Source organism: Octopus bimaculoides, chromosome 3 (assembly GCF_046866305.1).
Source record: "Octopus bimaculoides isolate indiv1 chromosome 3, ASM4686630v1, whole genome shotgun sequence".
In the NCBI taxonomy this organism is placed as follows: Eukaryota; Metazoa; Mollusca; class Cephalopoda; order Octopoda; family Octopodidae; genus Octopus; species Octopus bimaculoides.
This window is the reverse complement of record NC_142930.1, coordinates 29,642,374-29,656,835: the sequence shown is the minus strand read 5'-3', so window position 1 is coordinate 29,656,835 and position 14,462 is coordinate 29,642,374.

Sequence of the window (14,462 nt, the reverse complement as noted above, 5' to 3'; positions counted from 1 at the left end):
TTTTCATGTGAATATCCATGTCTCCAATCATATATTTCAAAACAAGTTTGAAGTGATTGTCATGCAACAGGAAATCCCGACATTTTCTTTGTAGCCAACTAACTAGATGACGTATTTACTCTGACATTGAAAGTAGCAAATGGTAGAATTTCTGACATGATTTACAATGGCGCTCTTGTTTTCAATTCTTTGGAAATCAGCTTTGTCACTTCATTCGTCTGAGAAGATAATATTCTGATAAGCATTGTATTTAATTTTGTTTATGATTCAAAGAAACAACAGAATATACGTATGTATATATATATATATATATATATATATATATATATATATATGTGTGTGTGTGTGTGTGTGTGTATGTGTGTGTGTGTATGTGTGCGTGTGTATGTGTGTGTGTGTATGTGTGTGTGTATAAATGTTTGTGTGTGTTTGTGCGTTTATTTATATTTTTATGTATATATATATATATATATATATATACATACGTTCATATATATATATATATATATATATATATATATATATATATATATATATATACAGAGGCATACATAATACATATATGGGGAATGCATGTCTGCGTGTGGGGCTGTAAATGAGAATGGGTTGGGGATGTATAAACATATATAAGATATTACCCAATCTATGTATCTATCACTATCTGTATGCATTGAGAGAGAGAGGGGGGAAAGAAACACTGAGCCGTTATTGATGACAAAACAGTCTTAGATTTTAATCCATTTTATTCAAGATTTTTCCTGATTCCATATTAGTCTTTTGTTCTTTTATGTTTAGAGTAGGACATTAATTTTCCTTACTCCATTGATGTTTCAAGAAACTTTTGATCTCTTATTCTGAATGTAATGGTTTGGTAGTGCGCTGCTCTATGATTTATAAGCAACTAGTGATCATGGGAACGATGTTGCCTCTGATAAAGTCGTCATTGCCAGATAAATAACATCAATGGTTAATTCTTGGCTGCTATCATACATTATTGCACATTTCGTGATTCTGTGTCAAAGATTGGTATGTATTTTCTATTAAAGTACGTCCCATAGGTGACCTAGATATTTGGAGGATTTCACGTATCATGGCGCAACATTCGATTAATGCCTATTTCTTTCGACTATACTTTCATGTCCTTTATGATGTGCTGCAACGGATCCCTATAGATCCCCATAGTCAAATAACAAGAGCGTGTCGTTCTTTTGCATCCTATGTAGCATACCATTTCATGAAATTTATTATTTACCGTTCGCTGTAGAGCGTACTACGCGACGTTGTTATATTATTTAAACATGTAAACATTTTTCAAAAACATCGAATATACATAAAATACTTAATTTACATGTCTATGTATGTATGTATGTATGTATGTATGTATGTATGTATGTATGTATCTATCTATCTATCTCTCTCTATCTATCTATCTATCTATCTATCTATCTATCTATCTATCTATCTAATTATCTATCTATCTACATGCATGCATACGTACAAATATAGGCATGTACACACATACACATGCACGTACTATATATTGTTTAATTATATAATTTATAAAGCGTTATGTAGCTAAAGTTGAAGTGCTATGAAATAGCGGGAACTTGGCATGGCAGAAGAAAGTGATATAGAGAATATACTTTGGAAACAACCACTTTATCAATGTTATTTAAAATCGAGCAAGTATGCTCTCCAAAAGTTAGAATGTCTGGCTTAGCACATACACGTAGCCCGACACCTCTATCTGTCGTAAGCGAGAAAATCGTGGTATGTCTGCAATTGAAAAGGTGTTTGGTGGGTTGGGCATGGTTGTAATTTCATTATTGGGAGGACACACATTCACACGCACAAACATACACATTTATAGGTAGGCGTAGGATTCGCTCTGAGGTAAGAAGCTTATTTCCCAACTACATGGTTCAGGGTTCAGTCTCACTGCGTAGAAACTTGGGTTAGTAGCCACTTCTATAGCTTCGGGCCGATCAAAACCTTGTGAGTGGATTTGGTAATATGTATACATACATACATCCATACATACATACATATATATATATATATATATATATATATATATACATATACGACGGGCTTCTTTCAGTTTCCGTCTACCAAATCCACTCACAAGGCTTTGGTCGGCCCGAGGCTATAGTGGAAGACACTTGCGCAAGGTGCCACGCAGTGGGATGAACCCGGAACCATGTGGTTGGTAAGCAAGCTACTTACCACACAGCCACTCCTGCGCCTATATATATATATATATCTATATCTATCTATCTATCTATCTATCTATCTATATATATATATATATATATATATATATATATATATATATATATATATATATATATATATATATATATATATATATATATATATATATATATATATATATATATATATATATATATATAAAAGAGACCACTAAGTGGACTGCTAAAGTGATAGAAGACGATCACATGTGATGTTCTTCTAGCACATTAGCCATTAGCAGTCCACTTAGTGGTCTCTTCAATATATACATATACAATAATCCTTTTCAGATCTCAGATAATTTTTTCTGAATCTCCTGATAATTTTAATGTGCTAGTTTCCTGGTATTAAATTGATATTAATTAATATCCAAGGTTTTACCCTACTATTTTAATTATATATATATATATATATATATATATATATATATATATATATAATAATAATAATAATAATAATAATAATAATAATAATAATAATAATAATAATAATAATAATAATAATATAGATTTAATCAAAAGATTAAATGTGTTACTTAAAATGTTTGAGGCACCAGAATTTCGTAGGGTAAAAACCAAAAACAAAATCAAGAGATTTGGTGAATAGAATTTGAAGAAAAGCAACACAAATTCAATAGGTTTAAGCAGTACGTACGTTTCGCACAAACATCATTTATTTATGTAGTGAGAACACCACATAACATGTGCAATGAAAATGTACTCCTCAGCTGCATAATGGAATTTCATTTAAGAAAGTCATTTTGTAGATGTGTGCAAAAACAAGAGTAGGAGAAGAAGAAAATACCAAATTGACTGGGCTGCCAATAAAACTACTCATTAAAGTCATTGCCCTTCTATGTGAAATCGCAGACATTTCTATGATATTACTTGTAGAATTATCAACTTGTGTGATGTGTTATTTTATATATTGTCCACGATTCAGACCCATTCAGCAATGTCGGGACATCAGCGTGGAAAACTGACGTTTTGGTTTTCAGACTTTATCTTCTCACATTCCTTAACATTCCTCGCATTTTTCTAAAGGCATCACCAGCGTTGTTGTTCCTATTTTGTACTTCATCATCTTAAGAAGCCTTTCAATATGTTTTGCTTCTTAAGTATAGAAAAAAACTTCATATACTTTAGAGATTTGTTGCTCACAAGCATTTGACGTGATGGCGCACTGTATTGGGAGTAGGTAGTAATTTGCCTCTTCTTTGGACAGGGGTTGCATTTGGCTGTTATATAACTGCTGTCTCTTTCACACTTATTGTTAGGCCAAAAGCTTTTGCTGCATAGGAAAATCGGCTTATAACTTTTTGTGCTTCTCGGGAAAAGATTATCTACTAGAATCCCCATCATCAGCAAACATGGAATCTGACAAGATTTTCGTCCTAGTAAGGATCCTTGCATTAAAACTGTGGTCATTGAAGGGACCACCTGATGTTCTGAACTGAAGCAAAACGCCATTATTACAAGCCCTGAAGGAATAATGTAGTATTAGAAAACAGTTAATAACAAACACAACCACGGGTGATATTAGGCACCTGGGGTTGTTCCATTTTTTTACACGAAAAATATCTTAAGTTCAATGTAACTTAACAGAACGTTGCATGCTGACTTGGAATGATCTTATAACACTGATCAACTAATTAGCATCACAAGTGAAGGAGATAAAAGCATCACAAGTGAAGGAGATAAAAGCATCACAAGTGAAGGAGACAAAGTCATTTTTAAGTCAACAAAGATCATAAATGATTCACTGTTTTTCTCCTCTGCTATCTCTGAAACCTGCCGCAAGCCATATATCATCTCTCAGCTTCGAAGGGGTTTCATATATACATGATCTATCAGGTGAAATATTATTCTGTTAAGAGCAACTCGAGCAAGGATCTTGCCCGCCACAGAGTTCAGTGACTTACCCTGATGGATGTCACACAGTTCTTTTCGCACTTTTCTTTTAAACAGTTAGGTAATAAATAAGTCATTAAATTCCTGAGGAACCTGAACATTCTTCGAAATCAAAAGGAACAAATACAAAAACTAATGCATGAGTATATCACCTCCATATTTGTACACTTCAGCTGATATTGCATCATTACCAGGCGATCTACCTGATACCATTTGCTTATAGCCTTTTTAACTTCCGGATCGAAGTCGAATTCAGGAATTTTCCGCCGGAAAGAAACTACGTTAATGACGTGATGATCCACGTCATTTGCTGAATTCAAAACTGTTTCGAAGTATTCTTTCCAGTGCTTAAGGATTTATTACCTTTATCATTTAGCGAAGTAGATCCACCCGACGCTAATATTGGTAACAATTCATGTTGATGAGGTGCATTACCCCTTTTTTTTCATTCACCTACCTACCTACTTACCTACCTACCTACCTACCTACCTACCTACATACATACATACATACATACCAACCTAGTTGTCTATCTATCTATCTATCTATCTATCTATCTATCTATCTATCTATCTATCTATTCGTCTGTCTGTATGCCTATCTGTCTGTCTATCTGTCTGTCTATCTGTCTGTCTATCTGTCTGTCTGTCTGACTGTCTGTCTATGTATATATTTATCTTTATGCATGCATGTAGGCATGCACGTGATTATGTATGTATCTATCAATCAATCAATTTATCTATCTATTTATCTATCTATATTTATATGCACACATATGCACGTGTATGTATGCACATGTATGTATATATGTATATATGACTGTATTCATGACAGTACGCGTGTATGCATATATGTAAGAATGGATAAGCAAAAATATATGTAACTATATCGGTATACATAACGAATCATCGAAATTGGATTGATTGTCAAAGGCTGTTTGACACATTCATTTAGTGACTATTTATAAGTAGAACACTTGATATTCTGTCTGAATACATAAACAAGTGATATTTTCATAGTTTCTCAATCGCATATATAAAATATAATACAAAAGACTTTTAATTATTGCTAATAGAGTTTTAGTGTTGATGAATATCTTCTTTTCAAGATGTTTACGATCTTTCATCTAATGACAAATCCTCCGCCTCCTCGTCGTCGTCCGCCTCTACCACCACACCCTCCTCCTCCTCTTCTTACTACTACTACTACTACTACTACTACTACTACTACTACTACTACTACTACTACTACTACTACTACTTAGATATTAGCAGTTATAATAATATAGTTATTATTAATAACAGAATGATAATGAATAATAATTATTATTTTACAAATGATATTCTGTCAGAAAAGAGGATATTGTGGTATTTCTTTCTTAGCAGAATTAGATAAAATCCATTTTCATTTTTGGAATGGGAAGATTTCTTCTATTTTATACGGCTTTATTTGATACGGATTATGTGTGATGTATCTTGTGACTCCACTATATTCAAAAGAAAATTATATTAGCTGCGCATGTAGCCAAGTTTGTTTGTGTAAGCGATTAGATGTTGGCGTATATACATGCACTTGTTTGTTGAAATGAGTCAGTATGCATATGTATGGGTAATAATATGCACACATGTGGATATTCAAAATTTCATAAAACTGAATATCGAAGTAAATATTCTTATCAGTGTAATCCTTATCATAATTATAATTACTCTATTACAAGCATATCTCCTTATCGTAATTATATTACTTGGACCTTAGCAACCGTTCTGGCTTGCCATTACCAAAATATTTAATCCAGTAAGGACTTTTGTCGATTGTGCACATAGGGACAGTTATATATGCTTAAAAATTACAGTATTTATCCTTCCAGATATTAGGAAATTGAAAGAACTTTCAATTTCCATTAGTGATATTCCTTTCAGCAATACCATAGAATCTCTGTGTTTATATATATATATATATATATATATATATATATATATAATTTCAAGAAAGATAATTCCAATAAATCTTCTTCAGATATCTTTCATCTTTTATCTCTACTTGTTTCTATCATTAGACTGTGGCCATTCTGGGACACCGTCTTGGAGAATTTTTTGTTATATGAATCAACACCTGCAGTTATTATTTTGTTAAGCGTGCTACGTATTCCATCGGGCTTTTTTCCTGAACCCTTCTGTCACTGGGGCATAAACACTCCAACGCCGGTTGTCAAGCGGCATTGGGAGACAAACACAAGGAGCAAACGCACATGTACAACGAAGTTCTTTCTGTTTCTGTCTACAAATCAACACAAAGCTTCGATCGGCCAGAGGCTATAGTAGAAGACACTCGCCCAAAGTGCAACGAAATGGGACTGAGCCCGGAGTCATGTGGTTAGTAAGCAAGCTTCTTCCCACACAGCTACGCCCTCACCTGTATATCCATTCCGTAATTAGATTCATTAAAGGATTTCTGACAGAGAGGATTCTTCACCTTATTATGCACGTGAATAATATCTGAAACGTGTAGCAAAGACATTTTAGGTGTAGTTAATGTCTGTCTCAAAAAGCTACTCATTAAATATTGAGGGCCGTTAGTCCGTTTTGGAAATCACGTTTAACAGAGGCTAGGTAAGGGATGATATCCGAACTGAAATTGTTTCCATTTGTGAAGCATGAGAAAAATTTATTTTCCATTAGTATTTATATGATTGTTTATCTTATGATTGTTTATTTATCACAATTATACCTAAAGGAGTTCATGTAGTTATTGTTAAATGAACAAGCCTATGATCAAAAACAAGCTAAGCGTTATCATCCTTCATATTTTTTCCGGTTGCAAAAACGTATTACGGGTATTTCTTCTAAAACAATGTAGTATCTTTTATTGGAAATATGGCTTCTATTTCTAGCAGACCTAACGGTTGTTTAAATGATATGTTGTGATTATTAATATTGTCAACTGTCGTTATTTTATTTTAATTTGATTTCATTGCTATGTACATGCGTCTTTTTAATATTCTGTACTTGTAGGTATTTCTCTTTGATCTCACTCTCTCTCCCTCACTCTCTTTCTTTTCACTCTCTTTATTTTTTGTATAAGTATATATATATATATATATATATATATATATATATATATATATATATATATATATATATATAGAGAGAGAGAGAGAGAGAGAGAGAGAGAGAGATACATACACATTCTTATTAAATTCTTAATTGCTGTATGTACCATTATCTCAGTTTCAACTCAGATCCGAATGTAATAAAGCTGGTATAAAATAAAATAAAATCGAATAGTATGAATGGTAGGGAGATACACATATATTGTTAACTCAAACATTATCCTACAGGGTGATAAGGTGCCAGACTGCGTGGTTCCTATTCTCTCTCCCACCACTAACCGATATGTTCAAGAGAGCCTTAAGAAAGTCGAACAAGGAAATTACGGATGAGGTAGCTCTACATGGACTACCCCTCCCACTCGACGACTTGTATGCGTTAGTCACTCCAGATACTGTGAGTGTCAGTCGAGTAGTTAGTTGAGATAGTCGTTTCTTACTTGTCTAACTAAGTATATGCTATACCGGAGTGAGCGTTATAATAATCCAACAGGAGATTAAGATAGTGGTGAGGAAGAATTCACAAACTCACGAGGATTAGACAAACTCACTTTCAAATTGTGGAATACGCCCGTAAGTGTATTGTATGGGAATTACCAAACTCATAGGAAAAATGCTATACGTGGTAGAAAGAAAACAAGGGGTATACAAGAGATACATGAATCAACCTTAAAAAAATGATCCGTTGATCCGTTGAGAGCGAACCTCAAGAGAATAGAAGAACCAACAGGATGGTTATACGATACTTTTCAAGTACCAACGACTCTACAAATAGTTGAACCCAGACACACAAGCGAAAGAGAAAGAAAATGTACGAAGTTCCTTAAGGTGGATGCCAAACGGAAAAATATTAACTGTGTAATTGTATGAAAGGATCCCCTCAATGATGGGAGGTGGGGTCATATAACATTTTTTGCTAAGAAAAAAAGAATTGCGTTCCATAAGAAAAAAGAGAAAATCTTAAAAATGGAGATGTTATAGGGATAATAGTAAAAATGGAATATCCTTCCCACGTGACAAGTGGCATGTCATAGTCATTACAAACATTATGTGCGTCAATCGAGTAGTCAGTCTTGTCTTATCTAACTAAATATACTGCTATACCGATGTGGGCGTTATAATAGTCCACAGAGGATTACAACACTAACATGCTCACTGCCCTGAAGCTATAAATCTTTTGGACGCCCTACCTACTAACTGACCTCTTAATGTCATCCTAGCTTTGCGTTTTCTCTCATTCCAAGCCAGCTTCGGTTGGAATGAAGTCCGACAGGCACACTGTGGTAAAGTGCTGGTCTTATATAGTTTTGAAATGTTATCTATCATTTGATGAAAGCAGTGTTTTAGTTAAGATTTAAGATGTAATATACTCAATCTAGTAAATAAATCCGCGGGAACAGCTGTAATGAAGTGACACGTATCCATCGTTTTGTTATATATATATATATATATATATATATATATATATATATATGTGTGTGTGTGAGTGTGTGTGTGTGTATGCGCGCACGTGCGTGTATAAGTATATAATACTATTTAGTTTTTGGTGATGTTCAGTATTTTATTATGAAATTATCTTACATGTATTGTCTATGGTGGTTTCATTTTATCGTTATAGTTCATTCATTGCCATGACATCAACTTATCTTTGATGAAAGTATTAGCCATATGAATATCAGAGTTATCAGCGCCTGCAAGTTCAAATCTACGACATACCTTTACGATAAATGTTTCTCTTCTGTGAAACAATTTTAACTAAAAAGAGTAAATCATTTATTGAGGCTTCTCTGATTGAAGCGTGATTCAGAGCTAAACAAATTGCTATTTAGAAAGAACCAACGGAATGAATACCGTTAGCATGATTTACTTACATGATTTTTCGATATCATTTAACTGACTTGTACAGAATATCTGATTTACAATTTATATTACTATCCGTCTAAATTTCCCACTTTAGGAATATTGCCACCAACGGTGACACTGAAGATCTCAAACGTGGGCTGTAGTTAAAAAGATCGTTTCACAACAAAGTTGATCCTTATTCAGTTCTACTGCACGGCAGTCTCCTACACTGTGTCCATGTGGCGGTCAATACGTTGTTTATTAGATCTTATCAGTCGTTTACGAAAGGAGCACAGCTCAGTGGTTAGAGCGTCCCTCTCACAATCATGATATAGTGAGTTGGATTCCCGGACCGGTCTGCGTGTTGTTCTTGAGCAAGACACACTATTTCACGTGGAAATGAGTTGTGACATCAAGCTGTATCGGTCTTGGCCTTTCCCTTGGATAATATCTGTGGCGTGGAGAGGGGAGACTGATATGCATGGGCGACTGCTGGTCTTCCATAAACAACCTTGTCCAGAATTGTGACTCCGAAGGTAACTTTCTATGTGAAATCCCATGGTCATTCATTCATGACCGAAACGGATCTTTGCCCTTTTTTTTTATATCAGTAGTTTGGTAATAGGCAACCTGAACAAATACCACTTTTTGAATGCGAGGCGAATGATTTCGAATTTCTGGTATTGCATAATTTACAAGTTGTAATAAGAACAAACCGAAACCTGATAGAAATAAAATACTCGCTAAATATTTTTAAATTAAAGGACTCATTTGAGAACTTGGCCATGATTTAAAGGGCATTTTGCTAAATTGGTGTTACACAACAACTGGAAAATAGCTCTTTAATAAGATTGAATGCGACAAATTAAAGGAAATCATACAAAATACTCCAATTTCAGCACAAATATATTATTTAGTTTGAGAAAATATTTTATTGTCAGTTTAAATCTCGTGATATCTTTATACTTGCACTAATCTTATATAATCCTGTTAAGGTTTGTTCGTTTATTCGTGACTTGACTTGAAGGAAAAGACATAAATATAATGTGTATTCAGAGAGAAAATATTCAAGTATTGAATACCTTAACTTATCTCACAAATGAAAAATAAAGCTATCACATGCCAATAGATTTGAATGTATATAGATTTAAAACTCGTCATTTAGATATATTTATATAAGAACGCAATTTATATCCAATAGTAAAGTTGTTCGTAGGTTTCGAACGCGGAGAAAGGTAGCTCAGTTTCCGTTTTCCAAATCCAAGTGAAGCGATACTGAACAATCCAGAATTCCATGGTAGGATAGATTGGGCTACGAATTGGATCCACGAAGTGGGGACAGGATCAAGAATCACATGGTGGCAATTGCAAGCCTCTTTGTGCACGCGCTCGTGTGTGTGTATGTGTGTACGTAATATACGCTTTGATGAATGCTTGCATACATATCTATCTATCTATCTATCTATCTATCTATCTATCTATCTATCTATCTATCTATCTGTTTGACTATACGCACACACACACACACACATATGTATGTGCATGTGTACCTTTCTGTATATGTGTATTATATGCTATCTCCCCACTCTCTCACTCTTTCTCCCTATATCTTTAGGTAAGTTTGTTCTAGTGTAGTCTCGGCTTGATCAATGCCTCGTGAGTGAATTTGGTGGAGAATTTGGTAGAGAAAACTTTGTATGGAATTCTGTCTTATATACATATATATATGTGAACGTGTGTGGCTGTTTGTGCTGTCCACACACCTTGCATTTGATAACCAAAGCCATTTTGTTTACGTCCTTTTGATCCAGCGCTTCGGCAAAGGACAACGATAGAGTAAGAGTGTCAAATTTAAGACATAAGTGCTGTAGTCGGTCTGTTCGTCTGAGACCCTTTGGGGTGGTGCTCCTGTATAGCCGTAGTCCAATTTTTGAAACAAGGAAAAAGATAACAGATATAAACACCTTATATGATATCAATGGAAGCCGAAATCACGTGACAAGAGGTACTCACCAACTTGAAGGATCCAGCAGTGGGATTAGGATGCCTAGAATGCGAGGCACTGACGTAAAGCTCATCTAAAGCATGCTGCGGAGTTTGAGTATTTTCAAGCCTTGATTCTCGTTGATTTGGGAAGTATATATATAGAGGGAGCAGTCAAAGAAATCGTTTGAAATATGACGAATCCAGCAAGTTTGTGAGGTACGTGTATAGCGATATAAATTGCTTTATACAGAGATTGAACCTACATTCACGATTCCTGCCCTGCCCATCAACATTAGTCTTGAAGGAAATAGCAGAGCATCGACATAAATATATTTCCATAGTAATTATTAAGAAAATAAATCACTGGTTAGTTGTGGCTGCTTCTGATATAGTCAATTGGTTACATTGATAACAGAAAGAAAAGCCTTGAGAAATGAGTCAAATTAAACTGGGCATTTACTTGTAGGCTCTACGCTAGTCGGCGCCAATGGAATATAGCGATGAGAAGGGAGTGAGTAAAAATTTCTCCCAACTACAACAGATAGCTGATGAAAAGAACGATCCACACTACCATTAGCATCTTAAAACACAGCAAGCACACATGAACGTATATGCATAAATTTTCACACGAACTCATATACACATTCGTATACTCATATGTACATGTGTATATGTATGTGTATGTGTATATCTATCTATCTATCTATCTATCTATCTATCTATCTATCTATCTATCTATCTATCTATCTATCTATCTATCTATCTGTGTCTCTCTGTCTATCTATCTATCTATCTATCTATCTATCTATCTATCTATCTATCTTTGAGATCTGTATGGCAATATAAGGATTATGTAACTTGGTGGCATACATTTGCTCATGTGCAAGTTATTTTTCAAAGTGAAGAGTTAGCGAAACGATTCTCAACGCTAACTCTTAAGACAGAAGAGTTAACAATGATACCGAGCTACCTTGGTCAGAGGGTAACAAGGGTTATCATAAAAAATATTCCTCCCACGGTAGACACACTATGGATAACATCAGCCGTATGTGTCGATATGGAGGAAGTTGACATATTGCAAATTAATGTTTCCGAAAAGCAACGGTGGGTGGGTAAAAAAAAAGAGATCCTTCTCCATATTACCCAGGAGTCACTAAATAAAATACCCACCTACATAAAGTTACCATCAACGCAAAGGTTGTATGTAGTGGTGGAAGGCAGACGACCACGCTGTTACATATGTGGCAGTGAAGCTCACTTCCAAAAGGACTGCAATTCTGCCACGAAACAACAGCAACAACAACAACGACAGCCACGGGAAAACCAAAAACCCAAAACACCAGCATTATTACCCACACCACCGTATGCACAACTGATCAAGCAGCTATATGCGAAAACGAAAGAACGGCAACAACGAGCAAACCAACCCAACCAAACAACACCACCACCTGAGTCAAAAACAGAAACAACACCACCACCAACAACTAAAGACAGACCAACACCAACACCAAGAACAACAACGAAGAAGACAACCACTGAGAACGAAGAAAAGACCAATACTACTACCAATTCCCCAACAACACACACACCACACACACCACACACCACACACACCACACACCACAACGCCATCGACAAACTCACAAATAGAACCAAATGCTTTGCCTTTACCACCTTCTGATTCGTCAGACATTTCGTCTAACGATGAAAGTTCTACAGAATGGCAAATAGCCACAGGAAGTAAAAGAAAAAGATCAAAAACAACCCCAAAATTAAATGCATGCAAAGCAGGGAAATATGTAACCGCTGAAAGCCCCTTGCACAAACAAACCAGCACCAACATCACAAAAACACACACAATGCTATCAGCGATAGACACAAAAAACACAAAACTAATGGACTACATCATATCTCAAACAAACATTTCTGAAGATGATTATAAGCTTAACAATCATCGACGCACTACACCACCGAAACACATCAAAATAGTTCACATCACACAAACGCAGCACCACACACTCAAAACCCTCTTTCCGAATGCGGTTGGGGGGTTCCAAAAATATTTATCAAAGAAACTCTTCATAAACCTCATCCAAAATACTTCAAAAGAAGAGGAAGCTAAAACTTTCGAAACGAGTAAGTAAACTTCTCTCTTGTCTCTTTTACTGTCGTGTATGAAACACAAATTTCGACTTCAACTATGCTTAAATTAGGTTGTGTAAATGTACGTGGCTTGGCGTCAGCTTGGAAGCAAGGTTACCTTCTAAATGACATCAAGTCACAGAACATAGAAATCATAGCTATCAGTGAAACCAGACTCAGTAACCCGCAGGCCCTCAAGTCCATGTTTGGCGGACATTTCGACATTTATTTTTCTCCCTGTCTGCCAAACATGGGTGGTGGTGGTACCGCGGTGCTTTTTCGGAAGAGTCTGAACCTAAAAGTAAGGCTAATATTCCTAGACCCGGAAGGTAGGCTGGTTGTCTTGGACGTCGATGGCACAAACGGGTGTGCTTTCCGTCTGGTGGCAGTGTATGCACCGTCCTTAACGGGTCGGGCGGATTTCTTTAGACGTTTAGAGGTTTTCCTGGGAACGTCACGACCTTTACTGTTAGTAGGGGACTGGAACGCTACTTTGGACACGCATATAGACTATGTGGGAGTGGATAGGAGTAGAAGGGGATGTAAGTGCCTCAAAGACCTGCTCAGACGTTTCCATTTGTCTGACAGGTTCCGACTCGACCATCCGAACGTGCCAACGTGGACTTGGACAAACTGCGTCGGATCGTCGAGATCGTATCTAGATAGAGTTCTATTTAGGACAGCGGATAGAGATAGTGTAGGATGTCCACAATTTAAAATAGTTAGCTACACAAATCACAAGTTTGTGACGTGTACGCTCGACTTAGATAAGACACATAGGCAGGGTCCCGGTTACTGGAAACTGAACGCTTCGCTCTTAGCGCGGCAAGTTTACAGGAACCGGATTAGCGAATTAATTAAGAGGGCGTTAACAGGAGCCATCGTTAACAACCGCTGGTGGTTGCCCTGAAAATGGCAATTAAATCGGAATCTATTAGGTTTAGTAAAGAACTAGCGATAGATTGAAATAGAGTAGAGGGAGACTTAGTTAAGAAACTAGAAGAGGCACTTACAACTGGCAGCGCAACCAACGTTTTGGCTGCGAGGATGGCCCTCGACCAACACCTCAACGCCAAACACGAAGGTTGCGTCGTCAGAGCTAAAATGCGTGCCTTAAGGAACGAAGGGATCGAAGCTGCGCGAGAAGCCTGGGTGGCGGAGGCGCAACGCGGTAACAGAGCCACCATTTGGTCTCTAATCGATGAACAGGGATGTAGTTTGCT